The sequence below is a fragment of the Spinacia oleracea genome, chromosome 1 (assembly GCF_020520425.1).
Source record: "Spinacia oleracea cultivar Varoflay chromosome 1, BTI_SOV_V1, whole genome shotgun sequence".
Lineage (NCBI taxonomy): Eukaryota > Viridiplantae > Streptophyta > Magnoliopsida > Caryophyllales > Amaranthaceae > Spinacia > Spinacia oleracea.
In genome coordinates, this window is record NC_079487.1 from 108391547 (window position 1) to 108411137 (window position 19591).

Sequence of the window (19591 nt, forward strand, 5' to 3'; positions counted from 1 at the left end):
TCGGACGAGGCCTGCCGGACGAAGGCCCAGCACGAAGCCAGGCCATCGCCCAGCAAGCACGCACGCCACAGCCCAGCGCGCACAAGGCCGCGCATGCGTGGGCCGCAATGCGTGGGCTGCTGCTCGCACGCACATGGGCAGCCCTTGTGGCTGCCGTGTGTGTGTGAGTTTCAGCTCATGCGAGATTCCTGAATCTGCAAGAGTCAGTGTATGATTAAATGTCTATTCCTATTGGATAAATTGATTAAGTAGAATTCGTGTAGAATTCTAATTCCAATTAATTCGCATCCTACTGGGATTACGATTCCTTTTCCATAACTCTATAAATAAAGGCCTAGGGCTCATAATTTATATACAAGTTTTCAAGTATTCAAAAGTGAGTTTTTGAGAGAAAAACAAACACACATCTTGCTCAAAAGTGCCGAATTTTCTGAGTACCTTAAGGGCGATTCTAGTTGGTCAATCTTAAGGCGGATCCGGACGTGCTGTGGACTTTCTACGGAGGGACGACACTTGGAGTCCTAAAAGACTTGTTCTTGTTCGGTTCGGGCGCAGCTAGGGAAGGCACGCAACAAAGAGTATGCATCTAATTATGCTATATGATTATGTGTAAATAATATGTTTCCTGGGTTAATGGTTGTTTCCGCATGATCTATGTAAATGTCATATGTATCATAACCTAACAGTGGTATCACGAGCCCCTTATTATTTTCATAATCTAAATTGCATGAACATGGTTAAATATTACAAATTTGCAAGAATTAAAAGGGGTGATTAATTTTCGTAATTGTTAATTAATTGCAAATTGCGTTTATTTAATTATATGTACGCAGTTTTTCGGCAGTTTCTTCATTACTCATCCGAATTGAGTGATTTTTGTGTCAATTCCGCATGTAAAAGGCATTCTAAAATTTTGACAAAAATAGTATTTTTCTGCCGAACCCAGAATTCTCAAATTCGAAGCCTAACTATGACTTTTCGAAGGTTTTAGTTTTTCGGATGCAAAATTTCGTAAATTTAAGATGTTAAATTAAATATTTGCGATTCCTGTTGATAAATCTTGAATTTTTGATTGACCTACTGCATATGTTTAACAAGTTTGAATGCCTAGTCTTGTTAATTATGCAATCTAATTTGTAATTATGATTAATTTGTTGAAAATTAGAATAATTTAGAATTAATTTGATTTTCATAATTAATTGTAATTTAATTAGAAACCTATGATTAAAAACCACCATAAAAATTGTAAATTTACGATAAATTTTAAATTTTTATGACCTAGACTTGAATCCATATCAATCGGAAATCAATTGGATAATAAATTTTCGATTTTTTCGCCCTAAAATTATGAAATTAATATTATTTATTAATTTGTCATTAATTTTAAATATAAATTTTAAATTTTTATGCGATTCGTTCAAATAACTTGCACGCACGAAGCAATGGACGCTTCGTGTTACCCTTAAGGGGTGTTGTATAATGCGGGCATGCGACGACGAGCAAGGGAGCTCGTCGCCCGTGCGGCACGAATGCAATGAGCAAGGGCGTAGTGCACGAGCACAAGGCAGCAGCCCTGCCTTGTGTCGTGTGCCACGAGCAATGAACGGATGGGCATGGGCGAGGGGCGAGCCAAGGCAGTCGCGTGTGGGCAGCAAGCGAGCTGCGCCACAGCGCGCGCTGCCTCGCACAACAGCGCGCAACCTCGTGCGCAGCGAGCGCAAGCTCGCGTGCCACGAGCGCTGCGCACAGCATCACTCGCGCGCGCAGCGCGCGACGTCGCCCGCCCAGCGAGCGATGTCGCGCACCAGCGAGCGATGGCTCGCGCGCGCGCAGCGAGCGATCTCGCGCGCCAGCGAGCGATGGCTCGCGCGCACCAGCGAGCGATGCAGCGCCCCAGCGAGCGATGGCTCGCGCGCACCAGCGAGCGATGCAGCGCACCAGCGAGCGATCTCGCGCACCAGCGAGCGCGGTAACGCGCGCGCGCTGCGAGCGATAGCTCGCATGCGGTGGGCGCTGTGCGGAGGCTTGCGTATGGGACAGCAGCAGCTATGCAACGAGCGCATGGGCTGCGCGCACATGGCCAGCAATGGCTGTGTACGTACAGCCCATGGGCGTGCAACGCGTAGGGTGTTTGCGTTACGATTAGATCGTTTTGATGTTTAATTTAAAAATTTCAGTTCGAGTAATTTTGATTAATTTTAAAATTAATAAATTGAATTAATTTCTTGGATTTTAATTTTGAATATTATAATTATAATAAATGGAATTTATTCTAATTATTTTACTAAAATTAAAATCATGAATTAATTTAAATGCGACTGAAATTAAAATTAAATTTTTGGATTCAATTATAAATTTATATGAGCTTTAAATTTTAATTAAATTTGTATGTTTCCGGTTAGACTAGAAATACAATTTTATGTTTAAAATTAGTAAAGCATATGAATTTATTGGTTTGAGTGGGAGTGCTTTTAGTCATAAACTCTTGATTAGGTCTACAAATCCTTAAGGTTAAAACAACTCGATTAGAATTAATAAGGACTGAATAATTGGTAGATTATTGGTGACCTTGATTAATTGCTGCAAATGTTTACGTGATGCATAATGTGTTTAACTAACCAGCTATGTGGGCCATTCATGATAATGAATGGGTGAATGGTATATATTGTATATGTACTGTTTTGCAGGTTATGAAGTGACTAGTATGGCCCAAATAGGATAGAAAATATGGTCTGCGTACCATTAATTTGAATGTAATTGGTCTAAAGTACCAAAGTTGTTTTTCAATTCAAATATGGTCTGCGTACCATCAAATAGTTGTAATTAGTTATAACTTATCCTATTTGAAGAAAATGGTGCCTCCCACGGAGATTTTCAAGACGGACTTTGAAGTCAAAGCTTCAAGATGAAGTCGGGCCATACTAGATCACAAATATCTTATGCATGTTTTAAGTTATTTATTGCTTTAAATATGTCTTAAAATGCATGAGATCAAAAGCTTGATTATGTTGCATGATTAAGGATTTTAGTTCACTTAAAATCTAACCAACATAGTAAGAGCCTTAAGTTCCAAACTTAAAAATTGAGTTAAAAGGTGCCATGCCAAAATATACACTTGCTTGGATATCCTTTACATCAATCTAGTAATAGTTTTCGCTCAGCGAGGTGTTACTTATTGGTCCTAAAGGGGCAAGGTACACAAATAATTGTGAGTACATGTTAGTTTTGGTGAAACTCAACGATATAAGTAAGGAGTCCTTTTATGTCGTGGCAAATTCGATAGGTTTACCTAATAAGTTCTTAGACGTACCTATCAACCAAGAATAGTTTCTAGACTATTAGCAAAAGGCTTTTGCTTACCTAAGATGTTCTAGGATTAAGTCGACAAACTGTGCTTAGTTCTTCAATGATTTTAGGATCTTGGAATCATTTTATTCACACCTGCCGGAACACATAACTTGAATAAAATGCTTAATAAACATTGAATTATGCATGTATGCTAGAATTTAAGTTTATTAAGAGAAACTGTGAATGGTTATTTATTTGTTTATTCTTTTCAATTGTAGTTTTTAATATGGCAAACAACAATTCATTCAACATTCGATCAATTCTCGAAAAGGAGAAGTTGAACGGGAAAAACTTCCTTGACTGGCAAAGGAACTTGCAAATAGTTCTTATGCAGGAAGAAAAGGAGTATGTCCTAGATGAGGCGATGCCCGAAGCTCCAGGCGACGGGATCACTCAGGCAGCCCTCAATCGTTGGATTGATGCCAACAAGGATGTGAAATGTCTAATGCTCGCCACCATGAGTGCGGATCTGCAGAAAACGTTCATCAACTCAGATGCTTTCACAATCATCAGTGAGTTGAAGAACATGTTCCAAGATCTGGCTCGAGTCGAAAGATTCGAGACTCATAGGCAAATTCTTGAGACCAAGCTTAAGAAAGGCGAGCCCGTAAGTCCACATGTTCTCAAAATGATTGGACTCATTGAGAATATGAGTCGGCTGGATCAGCAATTTTCTCAGGAAATGGCTATAGACACCATCCTCCATTCTCTTCATAGCGGGTATGATCAGTTCAAACTGAACTACAGTATGAATAGTCTGGACAAAACGCTCACTGAGCTTCACGGTATGCTGAAGACCGCTGAAAAGACGCTCAAAAGTGATAAGCAGGATGTGCTTATGGTGCGTGGGGGCAAGTTCAAGAAATCTGGAAAGAAGAGGAATGCTAAGAAAGGTGGCAACAAGGCCAGCCCAACTAAGCAAACTGGCGCCAAATCTGCAAAGAGGAAGGTCAGTCAACCCACTTCTGAATCCGAATGCTTCTACTGCAAGAAGAAGGGGCATTGGAAGAGAGATTGCTTGAAGCTAAAGGAAGATCAGAAGAACGGAACAGTCGTTCCATCTTCAGGTATTTTCGTTATAGACTGTATACTTGCTAATTCAACTTCTTGGGTATTAGATACTGGTTGTGGCTCACACTTATGTTCCAATCCACAGGGACTAAGAAGAAGTAGAAAGTTAAGCAAGGGAGAAGTCGACCTACGAGTGGGAAATGGAGCACGGATTGCTGCATTAGCCGTAGGAACTTACTATTTGTCGTTGCCCTCCGGGCTAGTTTTGGAACTGGAAGAGTGTTTCCATGTTCCAAGTCTTACTAAAAACATCATTTCAGTTTCTTGCTTAGATGCTAAGGGATTTTCCTTTATAATAAAAGACAATAGTTGTTCGTTTTATTTTAAAGAGATGTTTTATGGATCTGCTAGATTAGTCAATGGACTTTATTTATTAGATCACGACAAACAAGTATATAACATAAATACCAAAAAGGCCAAAAAGGATGATTCAGATCTCACCTATCTGTGGCATTGTCGATTAGGCCATATAAACTTGAAACGCTTAGAAAGACTTCAAAGGGAAGGAATTCTAGAACCATTTGACTTAGAGGATTATGGTAAATGCGAATCATGTTTACTTGGCAAAATGACAAAGCAACCTTTCTCTAAAGTTGGAGAAAGAGCAAATGAACTATTGGGTTTAATCCATACAGATGTATGTGGACCAATGAGTACAAATGCTAGAGGTGGTTTCAGCTACTTTATCACTTTCACTGATGACTTCAGTAGGTATGGTTATGTCTACCTAATGAAGCATAAGTCTGAATCCTTTGACAAATTCAAGGAATTTCAGAGTGAAGTAGAGAATCAATTAGGCAAGAAGATTAAGGCACTGCGGTCTGATAGAGGCGGTGAATATCTGAGCTATGAATTTGATGACCATCTGAAAGAATGTGGAATTCTATCAGAATTGACTCCTCCTGGAACACCACAATGGAACGGTGTGTCAGAACGGAGGAACAGAACCTTGCTAGACATGGTCAGGTCAATGATGGGTCAGGCCGAACTTCCATTAGAATTTTGGGGACATGCACTAAATACAGCTGCACTCACTATAAACAGAGCTCCGTCTAAAGCTGTCGAAAAGACTCCATACGAATTATGGTTTGGAAAGCCTCCAAATGTGTCTTTTCTTAAGATTTGGGGATGTGAAGTTTACGTCAAACGATTAATTTCAGACAAACTTCATCCAAAATCTGACAAATGTATCCTTGTGGGCTATCCAAAGGAAACAAAGGGGTATTACTTCTACAATACATCTGAGAACAAAGTGTTTGTTGCTCGAGATGGTGTCTTTTTGGAGAAAGATCACATTTCCAAAATGACAAGTGGGAGAAAAGTAGACCTCGAAGAAATTCGAGTCGAACAACAAACTCTAGAGAATGCTCAAGATGACATTCAGGATGAAACTCAGAGATCTTTAGAAGAATCTGGTGAGAATCATGGTCAATCTAGAAATGTTACCCCGCGTAGATCGCAAAGATATAGATCTCAACCGGAAAGGTACTTAGGTATTTTGACGAACGAGAGCTATGACGTTCTATTACTTGAAAGTGATGAACCTGCGACTTACAAGCAAGCTATGACGAGCCCTAGCTCCAAGCAGTGGCAAGAAGCCATGCAATCTGAATTAGACTCCATGTCTGAAAACCAAGTATGGGATTTGGTCGATTTGCCAGATGGCTACCAAGCCATTGGAAGCAAATGGGTTTTCAAACTGAAAAAGGACAAGGATGGGAAACTTGAAGTTTTCAAAGCTAGATTGGTTGCAAAAGGTTACAGGCAAGTCCACGGTGTGGATTACGATGAAACCTTTTCACCAGTTGCAATGCTAAAGTCTATTCGAATAATGTTAGCAATCGCTGCATATTACGATTACGAAATATGGCAGATGGATGTCAAAACTGCTTTCTTAAACGGCGTTTTAACAGAAACTGTGTTTATGACACAGCCTGAAGGTTTTGAGGATCCAAAGAATGCTAAAAAGGTATGCAAGCTAAAGAAATCAATCTACGGATTGAAGCAGGCATCCAGGAGCTGGAATATACGTTTTGATGAAGCGGTCAGTGACTTTGGTTTCATCAAGAACGCAGACGAATCTTGTGTATACAAGAAGGTCAGTGGGAGCAAAATTGCTTTCCTAGTATTATATGTCGACGACATATTGCTTATCGGAAATGACATTCCTATGTTGAACTCTGTCAAGATTTGGCTTGGGAAATGTTTTTCGATGAAGGATCTAGGAGAAGCACAGTACATATTGGGCATCAAGATTTACAGAGATAGATCTAAAAAGATGATTGGACTTAGTCAAAGCACTTATATCAATAAGGTGCTTGATAGGTTCAAGATGGCGGACTCCAAGCGAGGCTACCTACCCATGTCTCATGGAATGACTCTAAACAAGACTCAGTGCCCAAAAACACTTGATGAGCGTAGACGAATGAATGGGATTCCATATGCATCATTGATTGGTTCAATAATGTATGCTATGATATGTACACGCCCGGATGTTGCGTACGCACTCAGTGCTACGAGCAGATACCAGTCAGACCCAGGAGAGGCGCATTGGACTGCTGCCAAGAATATTCTGAAGTACCTGAAAAGGCACAAAGATGACTTCCTGGTCTATGGTGGAGATGATGAATTAATTGTTAAAGGCTATACGGACGCAAGTTTCCAAACCGACAAAGATGATTTCAGATCACAGTCTGGGTTTGTCTTCTGCCTCAACGGAGGAGCAGTAAGCTGGAAAAGTGCTAAGCAAAGCACCATTGCGGATTCTACAACTGAAGCGGAGTACATTGCTGCACATGAAGCAGCAAAGGAAGCTATATGGCTAAGGAAGTTCATAGGAGAACTTGGTGTAGTCCCCTCCATTAAAGGACCAATAGCCCTGTATTGTGATAATAACGGAGCTATTGCACAGGCAAAAGAGCCTAGACACCACCAGAGAGTCAAGCATGTACTTCGTAGATTTCACCTTCTACGAGAGTTCGTTGAAAGAAAAGAAGTCGAGATAAGCAAAATTGGAACTGATGACAACATATCAGATCCATTAACTAAACCTCTGCCGCAAGCGAAGCACAACTCGCACACTGCAGCTATGGGAATCAAGCATATTGGAGAATGGCTTTGATGTCTCTGTTTAATGTTTTAAAGTTTTAGAGTTTAAATCTTTGTAAAACATTATTGGTTAATCATTCACAATAAATGAAAGGAATTCATTTTTCCATTTAATTTGTGGTTTATTAAATGATGAGTCCCTTCAACTTGACGATATATTCAAGATAGACTGTCAGGACCAGTCCTGTGACTAAGAAATGTCTATCAAGTGAACTTGAATGTCAAAGGTTGAAAATGGTCCCTAGTCGGAGTTTTCTATAAAATTGGACGCATAGAAAACGTTAGACGATTAGAATGCAAGATGACTAGTAGTTCTGTTTCTTGAACTATGTGGACATGGCAATGTCATAATCATTTGCATAGATACTTACTTTGGGAAGACTAGTATCGGACAAGACCTATGAAACTTTACTGTAAGAGATGAAAGTCTGTCATAAGTAAATTTCATTAAATTATTAGACACTAAATCCTCAATACCTGAGTGATTTGAGATTACTTGTTTGAGAACTGGTTGCTTTGACGTTGACCAACCGTCGCACCGTAAAAGGAGGCTATAAAGGCAACGCTCAGGTAATCACCTATCAAACGAAGTCTAATCTCAAGATCGCAAGATTGGGATTGTCCTCCCATAAATCGGGATGAGATGCTTAAAAGTTGTACAAGGCCACTCGGAGAGCTAGAAACTGTGAAATGCATGGCCGTGCTCGGATGAATCATAGGCTATGATTATCTGTTTATTTGATCAGTTGAACTCTGAAACCGAGGAACACCTCTGGACATAATAAGGATGACAACTCTTACCTTATGTTCAAGAGCAAGCATCGAGCGACAAAGGAATTAGGAAATGCACACTTGTCCCTAAGGACAAGTGGGAGACTGAAGGAAATAATGCCCTTGGTCCAAGTATGCATTCTATGTTAAGTCTAATAAATGCGGTTCAGTATTAATTAACAAGTTAATAATTCAGTGAGATCAAGTGAGCTGAATGCCTAGCTAGAGGCCGCTTCAGTTCAAGTGGAATTAATGATATTAATCCACAGCTTACTCTTGACTGAACCCGTAGGGTCACACAAATAGTACGTAAACGGATCAAGTATTTAATGGCATTAAATACTCCATCTATGAATATTCGGAAACGACGGATCTTGGTTTCAGTGGGAGCTAAGATCGTCACAGGCAAGAAATGAATACTCCGGAAACGATGATATTGCCGGAAACGGAAATATGGATCGTATCGGAAATATGAATATTATCCAAGTCGTAGATGTTGCCGGAAACGGAAACATGGTACGTATCGGAAAATATTATTGGAAATGGAAATATTACCAGAATCGGAAATATTGCCGGAAACGGAAATATTGTCAGAATCGGAAATATTACCGGAATCGGAAAATAATTCCGGAAACGGAAATATTAAATATTTGTTCGAAACGGAAATTAATTCCGGAATCGGAAATATTAAATATTGTTCGTATCGGAAATAGATTCCGGAAATGGAAATTTAATCGGAAGCGTATCGTACGAATTAGCATCGGACGAGGCCTGCCGGACGAAGGCCCAGCACGAAGCCAGGCCATCGCCCAGCAAGCACGCACGCCACAGCCCAGCGCGCACAAGGCCGCGCATGCGTGGGCCGCAATGCGTGGGCTGCTGCTCGCACGCACATGGGCAGCCCTTGTGGCTGCCGTGTGTGTGTGAGTTTCAGCTCATGCGAGATTCCTGAATCTGCAAGAGTCAGTGTATGATTAAATGTCTATTCCTATTGGATAAATTGATTAAGTAGAATTCGTGTAGAATTCTAATTCCAATTAATTCGCATCCTACTGGGATTACGATTCCTTTTCCATAACTCTATAAATAAAGGCCTAGGGCTCATAATTTATATACAAGTTTTCAAGTATTCAAAAGTGAGTTTTTGAGAGAAAAACAAACACACATCTTGCTCAAAAGTGCCGAATTTTCTGAGTACCTTAAGGGCGATTCTAGTTGGTCAATCTTAAGGCGGATCCGGACGTGCTGTGGACTTTCTACGGAGGGACGACACTTGGAGTCCTAAAAGACTTGTTCTTGTTCGGTTCGGGCGCAGCTAGGGAAGGCACGCAACAAAGAGTATGCATCTAATTATGCTATATGATTATGTGTAAATAATATGTTTCCTGGGTTAATGGTTGTTTCCGCATGATCTATGTAAATGTCATATGTATCATAACCTAACATGTACTACTCTCTCCATTCCTAAATGATCTTCCTATTTGGTGTTTGGGGTGGAAAATAAGAAAATGGAATCCTGTAATGATTAGGTGTAAGAATAATGATTGAGTGTAAGAGAAAGTAATAAATAAATGAAGAAAAGTAATAAATAAATGAAGGAGAGAGAAGATATTTTGTTTAAAGTAATAAAAAAAATCATAAAAGTGGGGTTGGGTGGGTGAATGGGGAAATGTGAATGAATTAAATAGGAGATGGTGGGGAAATTTATGGTAAAAAGTCATGTCCAAAAATAGAAACAGGAAGATCAAATAGGAACGACATTTATAGAAACAGGAAGATAAAAAAGGAATGGAGGGAGTATGTATTAAGATAAAACCAAAAATATATTATATACTACTCCGTAACATTTATTTTTATATACTTGAAATATAATAGGTTCCTTCAAAAAGAAATATAACAGGGTCAATGTTCACTATGTGAATAGTGCAAAAAGTCAAAACGTTGTAATTATTCCAAGATGGAAAGAATATTCAATTTGAGTTAAGAATAGGGCCAAATCCCATCATTCAAACTAAATTGTTCATCCCAAATTCCCAATAGACCATGCGATAATATGGGGCTTTTGGGTAAGGTTTTGCTAGAGCTGTCAAAACGGTTACATAGGTCGGGTTTGGGTCGGATCCTGATTGGGGCGGGTCACCTCGGGTCTCAGGTTATGATCACGTCGGGTCACTTTGTCACCCGGGATCAGGTTGGATTCAATCGGGTCATGTCGGTTTATTTTTTTAATTTCGGGTACATGTCAAGTTCACATGTTCAGGTAGGGTTTAATTTCGAGTTCGTGTCTTATCTAAACGGGTTTAAATCGATTTCGTAGCAGGTAATTTCGGGTTCGGGTCAAATTAGGATCAGATAATTATCGGGTTGATCAAAATTCAGGTTGGCTTCACTCCCGGACACATGTCAAGATGTGGTCCGATAACTATCGGGAATCGTCAAAGTTTTAATTTAACCTATGATTATTTTTATCTTACTTTCTATGTCCCACATTACTTGTTACACTTTCTTATTTCATCCGTCCCACATTACTTGTTACACTTTCAAATTAGGAATGGTCCTACAATTATTATATTTTCTCTTAATCCCACTAACAAAAGTTTGGTTCTCACACCTTCTCTCATTCAATTAAAAAAGTAACCCACTAACTCTTATCACCTCTACTTTTCAATAATAATATTTTGTGCAAAAGTAAGTGTAATGAGTAATGTGAGATGGAGGTAGTATATTTTAAAATTAATGTTCAATTTCTTTCAAATTTGAGTTTTATTCAAAATAGGTCATCGTGTTTTCTTGTCAAGTTAATACATAATAAAGTAAATATGAATTTCGAGCCAATAACTGATTTGGTCATCTCAAAATATTCAAGCGTAAATATTTACTTCACATGTCCGGTAGCTAACAGGTTATGTCGGGTAATAATCGGGTTAAGGTCATTGTCGGGTCGGGTATCCAATCAAGTTCGGGTCATTGTCTGGTCGGGTTATTGGTCATCTTTCGGTCGGGTGTCGGGTCATACAACATCGGGTTAAAATCGGTTATCGATTTTTCGGGCCAGGTACATGTCGGGTTACAGGTTACATGTTTTACCAAAAATTTGGGTCATGATCGGTTACGGATTCGATCAGTGCAAGTTGGATTATAGGGTCTGATCAGTTTTTTACCGCTCTTGGTCTTGCCTTAAACATTGTCCGACCATATTCCACATGAAATTTATGCCCAAATCAAACATTTGTTATGTTTCGACCCGAACCAGAAAGTTCTGGGTCTTGAACAAGCATTTGTAAACCCGAACCCGAAAGTGACCGACCCGACTCAACCCGAATCCGAACGTAATTTTTGATAACCCGACCCGACCCACCCGTTTGACAGGTCTAAGGCCCTGTTTAGTTCACCTTATTTCAGGACCTTATTACTTATTTCAGATTTAATCAGATCGGATCAGACCAGACCAGATCAGATCAGATCAAATTAGAAAAAATAAGTTCAGATCAGACCAGACCAGATCAGATCAGATCAGATCAGACCAGATTATTATGATGATGATTTTTATTATTATTTATATCTTTGTTATTATATTTAATATTTATTACTATTATTGCTTTAATAAAAAAGAATTTTGTTGTTGGTGCAATTAAAATCTATTACTTAAGGCATAAAAAAACATTAACAAAACATTCAAATTCATCATGTCCAAATTAAAACTATTAAGTCCAGATCAGAAACGATATGATCAGGTCATGTCCATATCAAAACTGATTTTTATAGATCAAAACTATTACGGAGTATATATCTAGACCAGAACTGATAGAATCAGATAATATCCATATCATAACTGATCTGTACAGATCATGTCCAGATCATGTTCAAATCTGCAAAGATCTTGTCTACATCAGAACCAATTCTTACATAACCAATATGTTCAGATCAAAACCGATTTGTACAGATCATGTCCAGATCAGAATCGATATGTCCAAATTATAACTGGTCTAGATATCGACTCTGTACAGATTATGTTAAGATCGGAATTGATCAGCAAAGATCATGTCCATATCAGAATTGATTAATAGTGATCATGACCAGATCAGAACTGGTCTGTACAGATCATGACCAGATCAGAACTAATATGTACAGATGATATTTAGATCAGAAATGATTTGTACAGATTATGTCCAGATCTGATCTAATTTGTATAGATCATGTCCAGATCAGATCTGATCTGTACAGATCATGTCCAAATCAGAACTGAAATGTACAGCTCATGTCCAGATCAGAACTGGTCTGTACAGATCATGTCCAGATCAAAATTGGTCTGTACAGATCATGTCCAGATCAGAACTGATCTGTACAGATTATGTCCAGATCAAAACTGAACTGTACAGATCATGTCCAGATCAGAACTGAACTGTACAGATCATGTCCATATCAGAACTGAACATGTCCAAACAGAACAGATCTGTACAAATCATGTCCAGATCAGAATCGATCTGTACAAATTATGCCCAGATCAGAATCGATCTGTACAGATCATATCCAGATCAGAACTTATACTTATAGATCATAACCGATCAATCTAGATCATGTCTAGGTCTATCTAATATAAGGAATAGTTAAATCATGAGCAAAGTCAAATAAATAATATCAATATTATAAATTTGTGTAACATTTATTTTACACGTAAGTCGTTTAATATTAATAAATGTAGATTTTTGTTTAAACTTAATTATGAAGAATAAGATCAGATCAGACCAGATCAGATCAGATCAGATCAGATCAGATCAGATCAGATCAGATAAGATCAGATCAGACCAGATCAGATCAGAAAAAATAAGTTCAGATCAGACCAGAGCAGACCAGACCAGACCAGATCAGATCAGGAGAAATAAGGTGAACTAAACAGGGCCTAACTACCACACTTTCATCTTATTTTAATAAATTTAACTCACTATCTTAAAACTACGTGTTTGTCATTAAGTGTATCCTTTCATTTTTTCTTAAACCCACTTAGCTTAGTATTTACATATTTATCTTACTTTATCCTTTTTTTAAATCATATTCAGCTATCTTTTTATTTTTATCCTTTTCCCCTTAATATTTGTACAAATAACTGTAAATATTATTTTAAAACAGAGGTAGTACGTACTGCGTTTATAACCCTTCCCATATCCTATAAAATTTCTTTATTGTGTTTAAGTTTCTTTATTGTGTTTGCAACAACAAAACTATTGTTTATACGTTATTGTAAAGGATTGTAATATCACTTACTCCGTATCTATAAAATTTCGTACAAAATTAACATTTTCATATGTAAACCGTGCAAAATAACATTTTCTTATGTAAACCAACATCAAATCTTAATTGATGATGGGGCGAGTTTGGATTTAAGATTGGTCTGACGACGAAAATAAACGTCGATGATTGACTAATATTGACTAATAAATAAAGATTTGATGTTGGTGTGCGGGTATAAGAACAACATGTACCCACCTTGGCGATGAGGCAAATTTGAATCTTGAATTTAGAACATTCACTCAATCCTAATTATGTATGTCACCTTTAAATATTTTTATCAAAATTATAGTTAATACCATTAATTTTAATAATAAACTTATGTCAATATATACAAAAGTTAGTACGTTGAAGAGTGGGTGGCTTATTTACCAAATACAGAGATGTCAGGCTGTCCTCTTTGTGAGATCCCCTGCGCATCATCCTCACAAGTGGGCGGGAATGGAGGAAATTAAGTTTGATTGTGATGGAGTTAAAAAGTTATTTGTAGTAGGTGATAGAGCGAGGACGAATTTTAGATTGGACCCACCCGCGTCCCTTGTCTTTGCTCTAATTGATTATAAATATATCAACATTTTTTTACTACTAATGTACATATTATAATATTTTATTTATTTACTCAATTACTCTAATCAGATAACCGGATTATCGGAGACTCTAGAAAAGAGTTTTAAAATTCAAAATTCTTTTAATAAAAAAAATAGTCGAGTCTAGGGATGGGTTTGAGGCGGGTGTGGATATACGGGCAGGTGATGGAGCGTGAATAAATTTTATTTTGTACCCCTCGAGGCGAGGATTGGGAGGGGTCTACCATTCCCATATGGGTGTATGTCAGGGATATATATAAGAATTTTAGGCAGATACTGGTGTGGAGGCTCCACCCCACCTCAAAGACATCTATAGGATGAATAAAGTAAATGGCGTAAGTAGGTGTTAATTGGCCAGGTAATGAGATAAATGAGGCAAATATTAAGTGGGTATAACTACCGAAGTGAAGGGTGGATGTGGTACCTTCATGCTTGACAGAGTGATGAATGGAGATGAAAATGATTCTATCCATGTACCCTTATTCGTTTTAATTTTTTTAATAAATAAGACAACGAAATGGGTAATAACAAACTTATCCGTCATTATTTTAATTAGGATAATATATATAATCTCTATTTTAATGATAATTGTCTACTAGATTTCATACAAATTTATATTAAGATTATAAACCGTGCATCGCACGGGTACTATATTAGTATTATTTTAAAACAGATGTAGTACGTACTGCGTTTATAACCCTTCCCATATTCTTTCCCCCTTTGTTGGATCAACAATCAAATACGGAGTATTTCGAACATACATATGGGAAAGAACCTTGAAGCATCTACAAGTGAAGACCTTTAGCTAAGTCTCATTTTTTCCCCCTGTAAATAAGCTAGTCATCTTTTGCAAAGGCAATTTTCTTCAATTTGTTTGTTGAAATAATCTTTAATTCTTTATCCAGTTTTAACCTTTAAGGATTGGGGCCTGGGTAAAGCACGCACAGTCGGTAGGGGACCTATAAAAGCTTCTAAAACATGCGTGATTTATGGATCATACACTATTTTCTTCACTAACTTTTAAATTTGCGTTCAAAAAAAAAAAAAAAAACTATTTTAACTTTTTTTTGGTGCTACAAACAAAAAATCTAAAATCCATGGTGTGCTTGTTTGTCACTAACCCCGCTTCCCTGAATCAGCCTTGCCACCCCCCCTTTAATTAGGAAAGGGAATTTTTAGCCGCACATGGGTGGTCATTTGCTCAATATCATAAAGGGTAATTGCATGATATGCCTTTGTGATAAAATATATTATTGATAGGGAAAATATAATATTGTGTTTTGTATTGTGTTCTGTTATACGTGGGCATACGCCTCTATTTATAATACAAACTAGATCTCCTACTCTTCATAGGTTTCCTAATTCATATAGACTTCTATCTTATATCATATAGTCTAGTTATAACATAACTCTACTATATTCGATATTCTATCATATAGGATAACTGCCTTATCCTCAATACTTTGTTCTCTTCACCTCATATGATCTTATTTTTCTATTTTATGGTGTGTTGTGGTCTGGTAATGTCTTTCGTTATGAGTGTTTTTTTTGCTTTTTTTAGTCTGGTTTATTCGATCTGGTATGATCTATTTTTTCTGATCTGATCTAATAAACAATAAGGTGAAGAAAACAAAAGACATAGAACCGGATCATTCATACACCGTTCGTCTTTATGACTCTCTCTACGACACTATAAAAGAAATTGCTGTAACGTCGCTATGTATTGTACCATTTGTTTTGGAAGGATTGGCTTTTGTTATACTCCGTAGTTTGTTCTATTTGTTCTTGTTGGAATCTAGTGCAAAATGAAAAATGAGGACAATGCATGAAATGATGATAATAGTTGTTGAAAATGAAAAGATATCAAGTCATGTGAATTGTTAGACAGGTTAGCTATGCGGTAACATCAGCAATTATGTTAATTTCTTAGCTAGACATTGGAAATGAGTGCTTTTGATTCCATTTTTCCACTCTTTTTGTTGGTAGTTAAGACATCTTATTCTCCTACATGCCCTATCCTGCATGTGTCACTGTACATTCGATTCAGTTAACTCGTACAGACTACGAGTAATATCAGCTTTCATTTCTCGTTGATTTTAAGAAATTTTGTGAAACACTGCCTTTAAGTTTGGTGGTCTTGTAAATTGTTATCTTATAAAAAGTTTTTTAAATTTAACTACCTTATAAGTTTGGTTTGTTTGACTAAGACTACTATTTGACGTTTTTCGTTAATGTTTTCCGCCGTGTATTTGTTCTATCTATTACTTTATACTAAAACAGACACCAAGAATGACACATGTCATTTCCTGGTGTAACATTTTCCCGCCTAAAACATTTTCCTAATATATATATATATATATATATATATATATATATATATATATATATATATATATATATATATATATATATATATATATATTTATTTATTTATTTATTTATTTATTTTATTTTTATCCTCTACCATTTCATAAACTAGCTTTGTATGGAAAAAGTTCATAAATTATGGCAATAATAGATATCACGTAATAATAATTTTGCTAAATATCTTTTTTATAATATTTTAATCAAATCGGTACATTAGTAATGGAAAATATATTCACTCGATATGTCGGTCAAATTACCATATTACACATATATAATATGCATATTAGATGAATAAATTTAAATGAGTATGTTGAAATTTTTATATTATGCAGTAGTTTGGGGATATTTAGTTAAATATTTTGTAAAAAATGATCATACTTCGCGCGTGCACGAGATCTAATCTAATTTTTTAAAATATCTATGTTCATTTGCCGTTTTGTTCATTTACCATACTAAATAACCGTTGTAGTGGAGTTCAAAGACGGAAAACAACAATAAAAAAACGGCAAATGGTAGTGTTAGTCAAACAAACCAAACTTATAAGGTAGTAAAATATAATTTTCTTTTTATAAGTTAGCAATTGACAAAACCATCAAACTTAAAGGTAGTGTTACGTTTCACCAAATTTCCTTGATTTTATTTTAAGTTTTTAACTTTCTGATATTTATTCTATCTGCAATTATCTTAAGTTCTTAACTTAGGTCCCGTTTAGTTCACCTTATTTCTCTTTATTTAATCTGATTTGATTTGATTTGAACTTATTTTTTCTGATCTGTTCTGAACTTATTTTTTCTGATTCGATCAATTGTGATCTAAAGTAATCTGAACTGATTTTTCATAATTAAGATTTGCATAACCAAAACTACGATTATTAATATTAAATGATTTACATGTAAAATAAATTTTATTCAATTTCATAATATATAATTACAAATTATTTATTTGACTTTAGTCATTATTAAACTATTCCATATATTAGATAACTTGGACATAGTCTGGATAGATCAGCTCTGATTTGGACATGATCTGGACATACCAGTTTTAATATGGACATAATGCTTCTTGAAGGAAATAATGCCCTTGGCCCAAGTTTGCATTTATGCATTTAATGCTAAGTATAATAAATGCGGTTCATTATTAATTAAACAAGTTAATAATTCAGTGAGATCAAGTGAACTGAATGCCTAGCTAGAGGCCGCTTCAGTTCAAGTGGAATTAATAATATTAATCCACATCTTACTCTTGACTGAACCCTTAGGGTCACACAAATAGTACTTGAACGGATCAAGTATTTAAGTGAGTATATTATTCATTAAGTACTCTATTTATGATCATTCGGAAATGATGGATCTCGGTTCCAGTGGGAGCTGAAATCATCAAAAGGCAAAGTAAAGAATATTCTGGAAATGAAGATGTTGTCGGAAACGGAAATATGGTTCATGACGGAAATATAAATATTATCCAAGTCGTAGATGTTAGCGGAAACGGAAATATGGTTCGTATCGGAAAATATTATCGAAAATAGAAATATTGTCGGAAACGGAAATATTACCGGAATCGGAAATATTGCCGGAATAGGAAATTATTACCGGAATCGGAAATATTAACGGAAACGTAAATATTGTTCGAAACAAAAATAAATTCCGGAATCGGAAAACGAGCCGGCTCATCACTCGATGAGAAAAGGCCGCACGCACATCGCAAGGCACAAGGCCCAGCGCCAACGCTAGGCCTAGCTCCCGGCAATGGTTCTGGCGTGTTGTGCGATGGGCCACGACCAAGCAACATCAAGCAATGGGCCGAAGGCCAGCAATGAGCCTCGCTTGGGCCAAGCCAAGGAGCGCGCCAGCGTGGGCCTGCAAGGCTGCGTTGGTGGCGAGTTCCTTGTGTACCAAGGCTTGTGCGATTTCTTCGGCGCCAAGTAACTTGGGCCTTAAGAAATCAGTTTTCCTATTTCTACTAAAATTAGATATTTGGATAGATTTGAAACACTTAGTGTTTAATTAATCCTAGAATTCTAATGCTACTAATTAACTAGAGTCCTAATAGGATTAGTTAATTGAATCCTAGTAGAATACTAATTCCTTATTTCCTACTCTATAAATATGTGATTAGCATTCACAATTTATACACAACTCATAACATATACTTTACACAGATTGTGTTCAAGGGAGAACATAATTCATAGCCTAACCGAGTGCATATAATCTTAGTAAATATCCTAGTTGGTTGAACCTAAGGCGGAACCGAACATGATGTGGACTATCTACGGAGGGGCGACACTTGGAGCTATAAAGACTTGTTCTTGTTCGGTACGGGATCAGCCAGGGAAGGCATGCATCACGTTGTATGAACCCTAAATTAGGCTAATTGACAACTTGACAACTAATTTAGATTCCTGGCTTTATGGTTTTTCAGCATGAATTATATTGTTTATATTGTTCATAACCTAACACTTCTGACTTGGACATCATATGGACACACCGGTTCTGATATGGACGTATGAGTTCTGATTTGGACAGATTGGTTCAGATCCGGATATGACCTATACAGATCGGTTCTGATCTGGACATGATATGTACAAATTGGTTCTGATCTGGACATAAGCTATACAGATCAATTATTATTCACAAATCGATTCTGATATGGACATGAAGGTTATGATCTAGACATGAAGGGTTCTGATCTTGACATGATGGTTCTGATTTGGACATGATCCGCACATACCGATCATACCAGTTATGCTATGGACATATCAATTCAAATCTTGACATGATCTGTACAGATCAACTCTGATCTGAACATCCGCTGTACTGGTCGATTCTGGTCTGGACATGATCATGGTTCTAAATTGGACATGAAGGTTTTGATCTGGACATCATGGTTCTGATTTGGATATGATATGCACATACCAATCACAACGCTTCTGATCATACCAGTTTTGATCTGGATATATCGGTTCAGATTTGGACATAATTTGCACATATTGGTTCTGAGCTGGACATGATCTATACATATCTAGACATGATCTATACAGATCAGTTATGATCTGG